Source organism: Leucopleurus acutus, assembly GCF_964270905.1.
Source record: "Leucopleurus acutus genome assembly, chromosome: 19".
Classification (NCBI taxonomy): domain Eukaryota; kingdom Metazoa; phylum Chordata; class Mammalia; order Artiodactyla; family Delphinidae; genus Leucopleurus; species Leucopleurus acutus.
In genome coordinates, this window is record NC_139161.1 from 47,341,618 (window position 1) to 47,355,451 (window position 13,834).

The window sequence follows — 13,834 nt, forward strand, 5'->3', positions numbered from 1 at the left end:
GTTCCAGCCATCACTATAAAGAAAAGAAGAAAGATTAAAGAGGAGGCTGGAACATTAAGCTTTTCCCTTCTGCAGCCTTGCATTATAATAGAAGCAGGCTGGTAGTTGCGCTGGAGGAGCCTGATGCCCTGTTGATGGAGAGCTGAACTGATCTGACTGACGTCGTTATGTGTGGCAGCTTTTCTCAGATAGGATTTTGTGCTTCTCTGCCTCCAAGGCCGAGGACACTTAACGTGATGGTGCTTATTTTCTTCAGCCCCCAGTGCTGTGACTGGGAGACAGCACTGCCCTGGGTCTGCTCTGTGGCTGGCCTGCCCCGCCTTTCCCAGCTGTGGCTGTACCCCTGTGATGGGGTGGGGGCAGCCCCAAGTCTCGGGTCCAAACAGTGCTCCGGGGGTATTTTAGGATGTGTGTCCTTTTCTCAGATGGGAGCCAGAGAGTCGAGGTTCCTGGGAGACCGACTCCTGGATCTGTGAGGCTTTGCTATATTCACCTCTCTTAGGGAGCCTGGGGCCAGGCAGGGGTTGGGGGCCGGGGGCCCGTCGCCATCGAAAGCTTTCGTCACTGCCCTGTGGACTGGCCGGACTGGGGAGGCCTTTCCATTCTGCCCACCCCGCTAGACCCCAAAAAGCCCCAGCTGAACACAGGCAGGTGCCCTGAGCGCCCAGTAGCCACGAGGCAAACTCCCTTTCCCCTCCCCACTGAGGCCCGGGTGCAATCCCTCCCCAGGACCCTCCGCAGGAACCCTCCCTCCTCCCACCCTCCGTCATCCCCCTGAGCAGAGGACAGGCTTCCTGGGTGGAACTGAACAGAATGACACACTGGTCACTTCAAGGTCTGTTCTGGAAAAGTACTTCGAGGTTTTGGATTTTTTCCAGCTGGGTAGTTTTAAGAAAAATCAGAGTTTCATTATCACTTTATTGGTTCACTAGGTTTTAAGCAAAATTTTTTTTAAAATCCCGAACTGTGGTTCTGTTTGCAGTCCAGTGAAAGCAAGCTTCGAGGTTGTTTGGGTTAAGCAGTCTGGTTCAGCTCAGCTGCAAATGTTTTCCTGGGGCCGCCCTTCCTGAATGAACCCTCAGCCAGCCTTCCCGCCCCTGCGCCGCCATCTCCTGTCCCCCCGGAGAAGCCGAGTCATTGGTACTGCATTGGCCTCAGCCAGAGCTCCTTGACTCACAGCCATTATCTCATCGGATGCTCAGAACAGCCTATGGGGCAGCTAAGGACGTGAAATTGGCTCTAAGTGATGGAGGACGGGTGGGGTGTCTGCCCAAGGTCACATAGGCTGCCGCTAAGAGGGCCTGGGATGCAGGCTTCTGCATCCCAGCCCACTCTCCTCCCCTCTGAGAGTAGCTCGGAGTAAAGCTGTTACCCAAATCGCCACACACACTGGCTTCCCCCTTTCGGACTTGGTTCAAGGGTTTCTGGTTGCCAGGCTGCTGAGGAAGTTCTCCCAGAAGCAGGGATGGAGAGGTAGGCTTTCGAGGCCTGTGGGGATGGGGGGATATGGTAGCATCTTCTTCTGCTTCTCAGGGAACTCTCGGATCAGCTCCGTTCCCCAGCCTCTGCCCGTCCAGCAGCTGGTACTCAGCTGCAAGTCTGCATGCCCTTCAGTGTCAGCCTCTGCCCCCACTCTCAGGACCCATGTCCACACTTGGGGAGGACGCGATTGGCCCAACTCCCTCCTGCTCAGGATGCCCTTTTATGCATCAAGCCTGTAACCTGTCACACATTATAGATGGTGTGGCCCGTTACGCCCAATTGAGGCTGCTTTCCCCAAAAGCAGAGCTGGGACAGAGCAGGGAGAAATTTGTATCTCTTGCTCAATAGCCATTGAATCACAGAACTGGGTGTTTTGTATCCTACAGGGCAGTGAGCTCCCCGTCACTGGGAGCATTCAAGCAGAGGCTGGATATTATAGTAAGGATACTATGGCTCAGAAACTGGGGGAAGCTTACTATGGGGCTTGTTACTATATATCCAGAGTTATGACCCCATGTTGTGACCAGGGCTGGGGGGATGGGGACACAGTCTATGGCCCAAGATTGAGAAAGCCACATGGCTTTGAACCCGAGACCTCTGTCTCCTTAGCACAGAGCTGCAGCCGACTGAGCTAATAAGCAGTTTCGCGGCAGCCGTTTTTCCATCAAACGCATGTGCTGTTTCCTGACTTCTTAAGGCAGCACGCTATTTATACCAGTAGATCCATTCATTCTTAATGAGCCGCGGTTGTGGATTGTAAAATGTTTTATTTTCAGACAGGATTGCTCACTGCCCAGAGCCAGTTGTTGCTATGCCGCCTTCTTTCTTTCTCTGTTCCTGAGAAGTGAGTGTTTTGGAAGCTCCTCGGGGGCTCAGCTGCCCTCTCCCCCACTCCCTGCTCACCCCCAGTGTTTCCCCAGCAGACTCAGAACTTGCCGTTTCTATCACACCAGGCTGAACGTGGTACATGAACTCCCTGCAGCCTTCAGAGCAGCTGGGAGTGTGTGTTGTAGGGGGCAGGCGGCGGGCAGGCTGGCCGAGGCTTGGAGAAGGAGGCAGAGTAGAGCAGGAGGTCTTCGTCGTTTGGAGGTGGGATGCCATCTGTCCTGGGTGGGTTGGACATTTGCCAGCGTCACAGGTCACTAAGTGATGGAACAGTGACTCGATCCGACTCACTGCTTTAAATTCATCGACAATTTTTTAAAGGTAGAGAATGTTCATTAAAAAGAATATGGAGTTCTGGCTTCATTTTTGAAAATCAGAAGGTCTGGCATACTGCCCCTCCCTGGAAAAATTGGACAGGCTAAGTGGCAGCTTCCCCCTGCACGCGGGCCTTGCAGTCTCTGGTTTGCTGCAGTCCCCACCCCTCCCTATTGTCTCTCACGCTCTTTGATCATCACCCTTGCTGGGTTATTAAGGAGAAAGTGAAATAGTTCTTGTTTCCACATCCCAGTGAAAGAGAGAGACTAGAAGTTAGACCAACAGGGACACCTATTGCAAAAACAGTGGGCGCACGTCTCTGTGGAAGTGAAGGCTTCTCATATCCAGCCCACCTCACTCACTGACCCTTCACCTGACCAGTGGGAGACAGGAGCCTGACCATGGCACATCTGGGCGTCCTTTCTCCTACCCTGACCCCACAAATCCTGCCCACGGTGGTTCTGCGCCTTCTGTGGAGGTGACCCACCGCTGTCGCCCCCAGGGCCTCGCCGATAAGGGCTTAAGAGGTCAGGCCTTGCAGAGCTCCTGTGTTTTAATAGGGGATCCCCGGGCAGGAAAACTTTAGTTTTGTAAAGTCCTTCTTCCTCTCTGGGCCTTGGTTTCCCCATGAGGAGGATGGGGGTGACGGGGACTGAGACAGAGAGTCCGTTCTCGTCCAGCTTTCATATCTCATGGTTCCAAATCCAAAGGGATGAGACTTTATGGAGGAATTTCTAACAGGTGGTAAAGCAGCTCCCAGACTGTACATTGAGGCTGTGTCTACCGGAAAGACCCGCCCCATTTCAGCAGTGGCCCCGTCTCACTCACTCACACACACACACACACACACTCACACACACACACACACTCACACACACACACACACTCACACACACACACACTCACACACACACACACACACACACACACACACACACTCCGGGTATGTGCTGCCAGTGAAATCCCATCCCCTTCCCCCCACCCCGTGCCCTGTGTTTGTGGTAAACGGTCACTAAGTGCTTATGAAGTTCCGGAATCTTCCTTTCACGGTCCTGCCCCGGGATTGTCTCTAATGCTCCACTATCACCTTCCCTGCCTCAGTTCGTCTTACACCCTGCATGGGTTCTAGAGTCCTGGGCAGCTGGAAGTACCTGGGCTTTTTTAATGTATAAATAGAAACCACCAAACACACACAGATGTGAGGCAGAAAGGACTGCTCAGAGGGGAGGGAGGAGAGGCTGCTTTTGAACCACCTGAGGAGGGTGCTGTGTGTCCAGCCCGGCACCCGGAAAGCCACTGACCCCGGTCTTCATGGTGTAGGTCTGCTGTTTGGGTCCAAAAAATAAATAAACAAAAACAAGTCATAGCTGGACAGTCCTGGCTGTGGCTCCCACTAGCCGTTTAGGGATGGGAACGCCGTCCATCCCACCGGGGGCAGGAGAGGGGGTGGTGGTGCTGAGTTGCCCGAGCCCACTGTGAGCCCCGCTTGGGCGAACACTGACAGTCAGTCTTCTGTGCGGCCACCGTTCTTCCAGGCTCAGCTGAGGGCCTGGGTCCACTTGCCTGTTGGTCTGTGCAGGTGAAAGAGGCAGGTCTCAGCCCTCAGCTGCCGTGGACCACAGCCCATGCCAGGCGCTGTGCATTTGTGTAATCCCCTGACACCTGTGCTGGGGGGACTACTGTTGTCCCATTTTATAGAAGAGGAAACTAAGGCAGATAATTTACATTGTAATCTCGGCGTGGGCAGAACAAGAAATCCCCATGGCGTTCCGGAAACTCTGCCCTTTTCCCAAGTCTCAGGGAAACAGAGGCCTGGCCGTGTCTTGCGTGGCTGTGTTTTGAAAGAGAAGCCCGTGCGTTACTAATTTGTCTTGACCTTCGGAGCCCTTGGTGAAGCCAAACGCTAGCTCGGTGCTGGCGTGTGTGAATGGAGGGGACCACCCCCAGAATAGAAGCCCTGAGCTTCCAGGAGCCACCGTTTTCCCGACCGCTGCACCCCACCCCTGCCCCCTGCGGCCCTGTTGCCTGTCCTGGGCATCTTCGCTGGCCTGGGGGTTGATTTTCCAAGAGCAGGAGGCCCTCATCAGCCACACCACAGAGGTCAGGGGCATGGCTGTCGCTGCTAATTTGTCCCAACCCGATGGCACCCTCAGCTGATTGGATGACTCCAGCTGCAAGGTGAGGTCTTGGGACTCCTTGCCCCCGCCAACCCTGCAATCCCCAACTGAGCTGAACTGGGGAAACAGGCCCCACCCCCAGGCAGCCCGGCTGCAGCTGAGCAGATGACCGCAGAACTCTCGCCAAGTGCAATACAGCACACCCCTCTCCAGCCGCTCACCTGCCTCGCCGTGTGGACCTGCAGCTTAATTCCGCCCACTCTAGATTTCTCGGCCTTTGGGGACCTGGTGAAGTGAATACATCTGGGCCCGCCTGCCCTGTCTGACTCCAATAAGCCCTCGGAGGTAACAGTGCTGATTCCACTCGGCTCAGCAGTCCTCTCCCCAGGCCTCTTGTCCATCACAGGGTGGAGGCCGGCCCCACGGATGGGGCCAGGATGATTTCCGCTCGCTGGTCCAGGAGTGGCAGCAGAGGCTGGGAGAAGCTGTCTGTCCGGTGATCTCCATACAGGAAGGAGGGGCCGGGCCGTCCCTGTCTCAGTTGCTCCTGGGGTCCACATGGAGTCCAGGCAAAGCTGGCAGCCCAGCCCCCCACCTAGGCTCTGAGATCAGATGCCATGGACCTGAGCAGGGACTGAGATTCCAGCCCCGGTGAGGGAACCTGAGGGATACACCCTGAGGCCAGACCCTGAGGGGACGTGATAGAGACAGAGGCGGAGACCCAGAGACAGATGGACAGACATGTGCAGATACTGGAGAGTGAGAGAAACCAACCAAAACAGAAATAGGGATCAAGAGACAAACCCAAGGGCTTCCCTGGTGGCGCAGTGGTTGGGAGTCCGCCTGCCGATGCAGGGGACGCAGGTTCGTGCCCCGGTCCGGGAGGATCCCACATGCTGCGGAGCGGCTGGGCCCGTGAGCCATGGCCACTGAGCCTGCGCGTCCGGAGCCTGTGCTCCGTGGCCGGAGAGGCCACAACAGTGAGAGGCCTGAGTACCGCAAAAAAAAAAAAAAAAAAAAAGAGACAAACCCAAGAAGACTCAAAACACACAGGGACACAAAGACACACAAGAGAGGGAAAGAAAGACAAGAGAAGCAAAGGCAGAGAGAGAGCTTTTTTCCAAACCATCAACAAGAGAGGCACAAAGAGATGAGGTCAAAGGCACAGAGACCTAAAGAAGGACAGACAGACAGCACTGACGTCATGGAGTGGATGAAGATGTGTTTTGCATCCCAGCAAAGGAACTGGCAGGAGGTATGCACCCACTTTGCTTCATCTCTGCCACAAATCAGAAGCAATAACCTGCCAGAGAGAAATAGTGCAGAGCACATCCAAGCCAGACCAGCCCCTCGGCCCCTAGGTGCCTGAGTCCGGAGCCTTCCTTTTGAGCCTATCGTGGCTCTGGAGAAGCCCACCACCTGGCCGTTGTGTTTCCTGTTCTCTGTCAGGGATGCCTGGCACACCCCAGTCCCAGCATTTCTATCTGCCGAAATCATGCCCATCTTTAAATTCCACCTCTTCCAGGAAGTCCTTCCTGACTTCTCCTTTCCCTGAACACTTTCCACCTCCCCTGCAGAGTATCATGTTCTCCCTGGAAGGAGCTGTTCTTATCTTCCATCCGTCCATCTCCCATTCTATCTGGAGCTCCTCCAGCCAGGGCAGGACCACAGGATTTCAGTGCTGGCGACCACATCACTATTGCTCTGAGGATTCATCTTCGTTATCTGGTACCTCCTGTCTGTCTGCAGGCCCCAAGGAAGGAGTTAATTAAAATCAGTGGCAAATGGGTAAGCAAGCACAGGAAACCCTCCACTCCCCAGCTCTCAATTCCTGGCCTGGTCTGTGCTGTCCCTGCTGAGGTCCCAGGTGGCAGCCTGGAAGGGGGACCAAGGAGGGAGAGCTCCAGGGTCCCACTCCCTCACCCGTCCTTCTGTGGTGGTCCTGTGACTATCCCCACATCAGAGATGAGGAAATGAGGCCCAGGGTGATCAGGCAGCTGGACAGGGAGGGTCATCTGGATCTCCTGACTCTGAGTCCAGGAGGGAGGGAGGGAGGAAGGCTCTGAGCCTCTCTCGCTCCACCCAGCCTATCCCTATGAGGACAGGCCCCCTGGCCTTGGGACTACCTTTCTTATTGTCCAGACCCTGACTCTCTGGGACCCTGGAGGGAGTTTCCAAAACAAAGGAAGAGCCCGTCCTGGGGCCTGGGGTTTGGAAGAAGAGAAGGTTTTGCGTGAACAGGGCACTTCTCTCCCCAGAGCCCACTCATCCCGTGTCCATGGCAACCAGCCTCCGACAGCCCCTCCCCGCATTAGTCCGTGCCTAGCTCAGGCTGAGGCCACCATTGCCTGGCTCGCGCATCCCACTTGAGTGTCCTTTTGGGAGAGGCTGCCAGGAGGCGCCTGCCTGGTGGAAAGCCCAGCCCGAGCTGGCTCGCCACCACCTTGCTGACCACCATCAGTCCTGCTGTCTCTGCACAGTGCCGCGTTCTCTCCTGCTGCGTGCCTGCTTGGCCCAAGGCCCAGTGATGGGGGCTGAGGGAAGGAGCCAGACACCAATTAAGACGTGACCGTGCCCTGAAGGGGCTCCTGGTACAGTTGGGGAAGTCGAGGCAGGTGTTTGTAGGAAAAGAAATGCAATGCCAGGGGTTGTCTGAGAGGGGCCAGAAGAGCTGCCCCAGCAGTTGTGGGGAGAGTGAAGGAGGACCTGTCTTCCATACTTGGGCTGGAGAAATTTTCCGACAGAGGCACGGTTTGGATGGGTTCCTGGAGGATGAATTGGAATCTAATTTTCAAAAATATGTATAGGCTCGTATAGCTTTTTAGACTTGCAATGCTTTTTGTCCTACTTGATCTCTTGATCTTATTTTATTGGTAGTTGTTATTGTGTCCATTTTACAGATGAGAAGACTGAGGTTCAGAGAGATGTAGGTATTTGTCCAGGAGTGTCCAAAGCAGAGCTAGAATTCAACCCTAGATGTTGGGAGTGAACTAGACGTTTTTCTCACACACATGGCAGCCCCTGCCTCTGGCGGGAAAAGGCATGTTGAGGAGACAGAGGATGAACTGACCTGCCTGCAGGGGACCAGAGCCCTTGGGGTGAGGCCAGACCATGGGGTTCCCTGCATCCTGGGTGAGGAGGAAAGCGCAGAGATTCCTACAATAGTTAGGCCTGGGTTCAAATCCCAGCTCGGCCTCCAAACAGCCTCTGAAGGCACCTAGTGCCTCCAATGTCTTATGAAACACAACTTGGAAATCTAAGCTCCCCGGAAAAAGTGAGTCCACCCCTGTGAGGTTGGCCTGGGCACCGAACATGGTGAGTGCGGAGGCCAGCTCTGTGCCAGATGGTGTGGGCCATGAGTTCAGGACGCACACCCCCCCCATCAAATAAAATAGCTCCCATTTTTCAGGCACCTACCATGTGCCAGACACTGCCTGTGTTATCTCTATTAACACTCACAACAACCCAGGAAAGGATCCATCATTACCCCATTTCACAGGTGGGCCTGCTGAGCACAGAGAGGTGAAGAAACCGACCCAAAGTCCCACAGCTGGGAAGTGGCAGAGCCGGGACACTGTGTGACTCAGAGCCTCTCCACCACCCCTGCACCTCGCCCCTGCTGCCACCAAACAGAGCCCCAGACTTGGGAGGCATCTTGGTGGGATTTCAGGCTGCAAGCCTGGCCCTGCTCCCAGGTGGGGCAGCCCTCACCTGTCCCCGTGCGGACAGCTCTGTGACTCTTCTCTGCAGCTGTGCCCGCCTGGTGGGCTGGGTAAGGCTAACTGGGGACGTCTCTGCATTCCCCAGGGCCTTATCTTTCCTTTACATTAAAAAAATTTTTTTTTTTTGCTTTTAGTATGCAAAATTTTCCACCATCTGCGTTGCCTTTGGCAGAATATTTGCTGAAAATATCTCTCTTCCTCTCTAATTCCCGTAATTTCTTGGGGCTGTGGGAGCCTCCAAGCAGAGCCGCAGATGCTCACAAGGGCCTCCCGAGCTTACAGGCTGCTGGCTGTCCTTGTGCCAGGCAGGCAGATGTTGTGCGGCCCAAAAGTCACATCTCCCCGCCTCTCAACCAGAGTGGGGCACTGGGGTCTCTCCACTGATGGAACAAACCTGACCTGAAGTTGAATCCTAGGATTCAGACCCAGAGTGGCTGTCTAGGTTGGCCTCTTTTTGTGTGTGATGAAGCCCTGAGAGGTGTCCCCAGGGTCACAAAGAGAGATGGTGGCAGAGCAGAGGCAGGAAGCAGGTCCCCCAAATCCCGGTGCAGTGCTGTGAGGTCCAGTGGCCAGCGTCCTGCCTGTCCCCTGGACCGTCCCAGGCAAGGTATCTCCACAAGCCAGCAGCTGCCACATGTTCTTTGAGGCAGTCAGGAAAGACTTTCCAAAAGGGAAGACTTCCCCCCACCTTCATGTACCAAAACTCTGAGTTTCCATGGTGACAGTCAAATTGCAAATCCATCCAAGAGTGAGCCAGGGGGAAAAAAAAAAAAGCTGGCCTCTCCTCAGAGAAGCAGGCATGGCTGGTGCTGGGGCTGTCCGCTTCTGAGGATGAGAGCTGGGCAGAGTGGGGCAGCCCTGCTGCGGCATGATGGGAAAATCTCGGGGACGCCAGGTCCCCAAGCAAGTGGTCCGGGGGCTCAAGCCACTGCAGAGGGGGAGGCCCCCCTCCTCCCTGCCTGCTGGCAGAGCCCGGGTGAATCCACTTAGTGACACCTCCTTCCTGGGGAAGCTATCGGGACAGTCTTCTCCCTGGTGTTTTCCCATTTTCAATCTGAAAATCAGGCGTGGGCAGAATACAAGCGCTCGTCACTGACGGAACCATCCTAGACTCAGCCTTTGGGGAATTAGAGGAAAAACCTCAGCCTCCAGACACACAGAGTGTTTTCTTGAGGATGGAAGGGCAAGAGTCAAAAGATTTATGAGCCTAAAAGCTTTGTTAATAGACCTGGAAGATTTACGATCGCAGCTGCCGTGCAGGGAAAAAGGTGGCAGCGCAATCGAATGGCAAATTAGCCAAGGTTCGGGTTTTAACAGCAACATTTGGAGGGGGAGGAAGAAGAAAAACTTCTTCCCTTGCTGCCGGAGGAGTATTTGGATAAACAGCGTCTGCACTGGGCTGTGTCCAGGGATGTTCTCCGCAGTGTCTCCTTGGTGCGTTTCTTTCCCACTGACATAAGTGCCGAGGCCAGGTGTCAACACTGCCGACTTCCTTGGGTTTATTCCTTTCGAGTGGGGTTTATTAGAGTGGACTAGAAATGGGATTGAGTTTGCACCACAGAGACCTCTAAGCTGAGGCTTGGCCCCCTGCTTGAAATCGCAGACACAGTGAGCAAGGATGCTTGAGCTGAGGGAGACGAACCCAAAAGGGATGAGTCGCTGGCTGGCTGCTTCTCTGCTCTGTGATGTCTTTGTGAGCTCAGTTGTCATCTGGGGCTGTTCCCCCCGCCTTCCATGGCTGTGGCCCTTGTCTATAAAAGGAAACAAAAAAACAAGACAGCTGACTGTCACTTGGGGAGGTTTATTTTTTCTAAACCTTGCACAGCATAGGCACCAAGTGGGAACTAGGCAATATGGCCCCCGAACCCCACCTCCAGCGTTGGTGCTTGGACAACACATACCCCTCCCAACAAAACATGCTCTCGCAACATAGCATAGCAGTCTTCTTGCGGCTTAAGCCCACTCCTAGCTCAACACTGTGACCATGTACCACAGATGACAGAACAGGGAGCAGAGGGAAGAAATAGGGTGAATGAGTGGCCACCATAACCCGAGTCCTGGGATGTCCTTTCCCATCGTCTCCTTTCAAGCTCTTGGTATGTTGTGCCCTGTGGTATCTGCTCATCAGCACCAAAGAATCCAGGCATTATTTCCATACCATGGAGCCCCATGTCCTGTCCCCTACCCCCCACTGCCTCAGCCTCATATTCTCCACCCTGCCCCAGAATTTTGAAGGTCCTGCATATCAAACATGGGGGAGACGGAACATTCCAAGTCAGGAAAAAGGAATAAATTATCCGTAAGCGTCTCTGCCAAAGAGATGGGGAAACCAGTGTGGAGAACGGTAACCGTGTTCCCCTCAGGGATTTCCCACTGCTTAACAGGCTGCTGGACACCCCCTCCTCCTGCTGCGGGAGGGGGCAGAATCCTCCCCAGTTCCTTTGCATCTGCCCCTAGGGAGACATGGGGAGCTGCTTGCCACCTCCTGCCACCTCCCACTCCCTTTGTCTGAGGACCCACAGAGTTGGCATTTAGTCAGTCAGTGAATGAGCCAAAAATACGCAAATGCTTATAAAACCGATGCCCATAAAATCGGGTCTCGGTGGATTCATAATCAAAGAAACCCAGTCTGGGACCTACAACGCGATTGCAAAGTAAGTCAGGCCTTTACTTGCGTTTCTCAAATATTGTAAAGGGGGCATGTGGACCACAACCCCCCCCCCCCATCCCCATCTCTTTTTCATTCTACATCACAAGAGCCCAGAAAGCCAAAGCAGAACTCTTCCTTGAGGGCAAGAAGGGAAAGGAACAGCAGAAGAGGCAAAATCCTTGAGCAGACAGAGGAAGGCAGAGCTGGAAGCACTCCTGTTAGCATCGTTCTTGCCCCACCCCCACGGATCAAGCTCTGCAGGAGAAGCACGCCAGCCTTGACTGTGGTGCAGTTTGTCCCCTGCCCTCCAGGAGCCTCTCGGTCTGCTGGGGGAACACACACACAGAACACTTAAAGCGGGAAGTAGCTGCTGCAGGTGTAGCAGAACACACAAGGCGTTCAGCCAGACAGGTGGGAGCCATAGGGAAGGCTTCCTGGAGGAGGTGGTACCCGAACTAAGCCAGAAGAAGAGGGGTGGGCAGGGCATTCTGGGTAGAGGGAAGCCAGTCCCTGCGGGAGGTGCTGACCGGCAGTTTGGCAGGAGCTCCAGGCCGCGTGGGGCCAGAGGAGCCCCAGATAGGAGAGCCAGTGAAACTGGCAAGATGTGGGGATGAGGGAGGGAGAAGAACCAATTAGTCATTAAAGCTTTCGAAGCACGGCTGCCCTGCTGTGGAAGCACAGGGTCAAGGATCTCTTAGGCTGAAGTGGTCAGACAGCTCCAGCCCCTCTGGTTGCTTGGTTCTATGACTTGTGACTTTCTTAGCTGAAAGGTGACACAGGCTGAAGGCATGAAAACTTTCCAGAAGGCTCTAGATCCAGGTGGAAGCTACATGGCCTAGGTCCTGCCATTTCCCTTCCTGGAACCACTGTGGGCTTCCCTAACGGACCAGACTCTCTCCCTGCTGGGCCTTAATGCAATTTCAGGATTCTCCTCTGCACGCTGCTCCAGAGGGGCCTAGAGCATCAGATGAAACCTATTAGCCGCCCTTGATATAGATTGATTTTGTTTCCAGTATCATCTCCCACCAAACATGTCCCTATGGCTCAGGTTTGTTCTACAGATCAAGTAAGATAATGCTTCCCAGGTGCCTAGCACAGTGCCTGGCAGAAAGCACTCAACTCCCTCCGTAACCAGCATATTGCATTCCTGGGGAAGACACGCTGACGCTTACCCCACCCGCTGAGTTAGTCACCTATGCGAGCTGGTTACCTGTGATCCCAAACCTTTCTGTGCGGTTATACTTGCTATTATAATTACATTATTTAATTAAATGTTATATAAATTGATGAAAAAAGTCAGAAAAGACACAGAGTCGTTTCATTAAAACCAAGACTTTGGAAAGACTTGGTAGAAGTCACTTGCTTAAAAAGGCTATTGAATTAGGTGTAGGCAGCACAACTGTAAAAAAAAAAAAAAAAAAAAAATGGGAGAAAAAAACGGAAAAATAGAGGATTCCTGCTTGCCCATGTCTTCAAGATCTGCTCCAATTTAAAGAAACTGAACCTGAGAATCACAATGCAATATAGATGCAGTTTAGACACAAAAGACCATGTGGGTCGATCTCAAAGAAGCACCCAAGCCCTCCATCAAAAGATTGGCGAATGGGGCTTCCCTGGTGGCGCAGTGGTTGAGAGTCCGCCTGCCGATGCAGGGGACACGGGTTCGTGCCCCGGTCCGGGAAGATCCCACATGCCGCGGAGCGGCTGGGCCCGTGAGCCATGGCCGCTGAGCCTGCGCGTCCGGAGCCTGTGCTCCGCAACGGGAGAGGCCACAACAGTGAGAGGCCCGCGTACCGCAAAAAAAAAAAAAGATTGGCGAATGGATGTATATTTCTATGCTTAAAATTAAAATGGAGTTTAGTGTATGAACAGATCCTGTATTATGACTCCCACTGTTGACTAACCAGCCAAATATGGTTGCATTTAGTCCAGAAAAGAGGGTTTCCACCACAGCAGGTGCTCACTGTGGGAGCTCCCCCTCCCCTTCCCTTCCCTCTCCTGGGGTTCCAGCCCCACCAGCCATGCTCCTTCTGCATTCACAAGACCCCACTGGCAGCTGCTGGATGAGCTGGGATGAGAGCCCAGGCCTGCTCGCTCCCAGTTCAGTTCTTCTGGTGGAATCAGAGTGGTTACAAACACAGGCTGTGGAGCCAGCCCGCCAGAGTAAGAATCCCACTGTGGGCAAGGGCCTCGGTTTCCTTGCCTGTGAAATGGGGACAATGCTATTTCCTATCTTTCAGGGTTGTTCTGAAGCTTCCTTGAGTTAGTGTATGTCAGGGGCCTGGAGCCCTCCATCAGGGTCAGCGAGGACCGGAATTATCCCTGCAGAGCATGGCCGGGCACCTTTAAATGTTGCCAGGTGCAGTTGGGCCTGCACCAAAGGGGGTAATCAGCTCCTCCCAGCAAGAGGGTTCTGATTCAGCCACAGGGAGGGGGTGATGCACGGAGATGGCTGCCTGAGGACTGAGCCCTCCCTGCCGGTGCTGGTCATACTGGGCACCGCACCCCCGAGTCCCCGCCTCCTCGCACCGGGACTCACCTCTTTGACTGACAGGAGTACCCTGCCATCCCTATCCCCGGACCACTGTCCCCGTGCCCCAAACACCAGGGCCGGCGGAGGTCCTATGCCACTTTGTCCTGGAAGGAAGAGGCCTGCCCTGGTC

General features: G+C 54.3%; 1 protein-coding gene across 1 annotated transcript in view; it reads left to right on the forward strand.

The window, feature by feature from the left end:
* Positions 1-13,834, forward strand: part of RPH3AL (rabphilin 3A like (without C2 domains)) — an 88,972-nt gene that overhangs the window by 70,449 nt on the left and 4,689 nt on the right.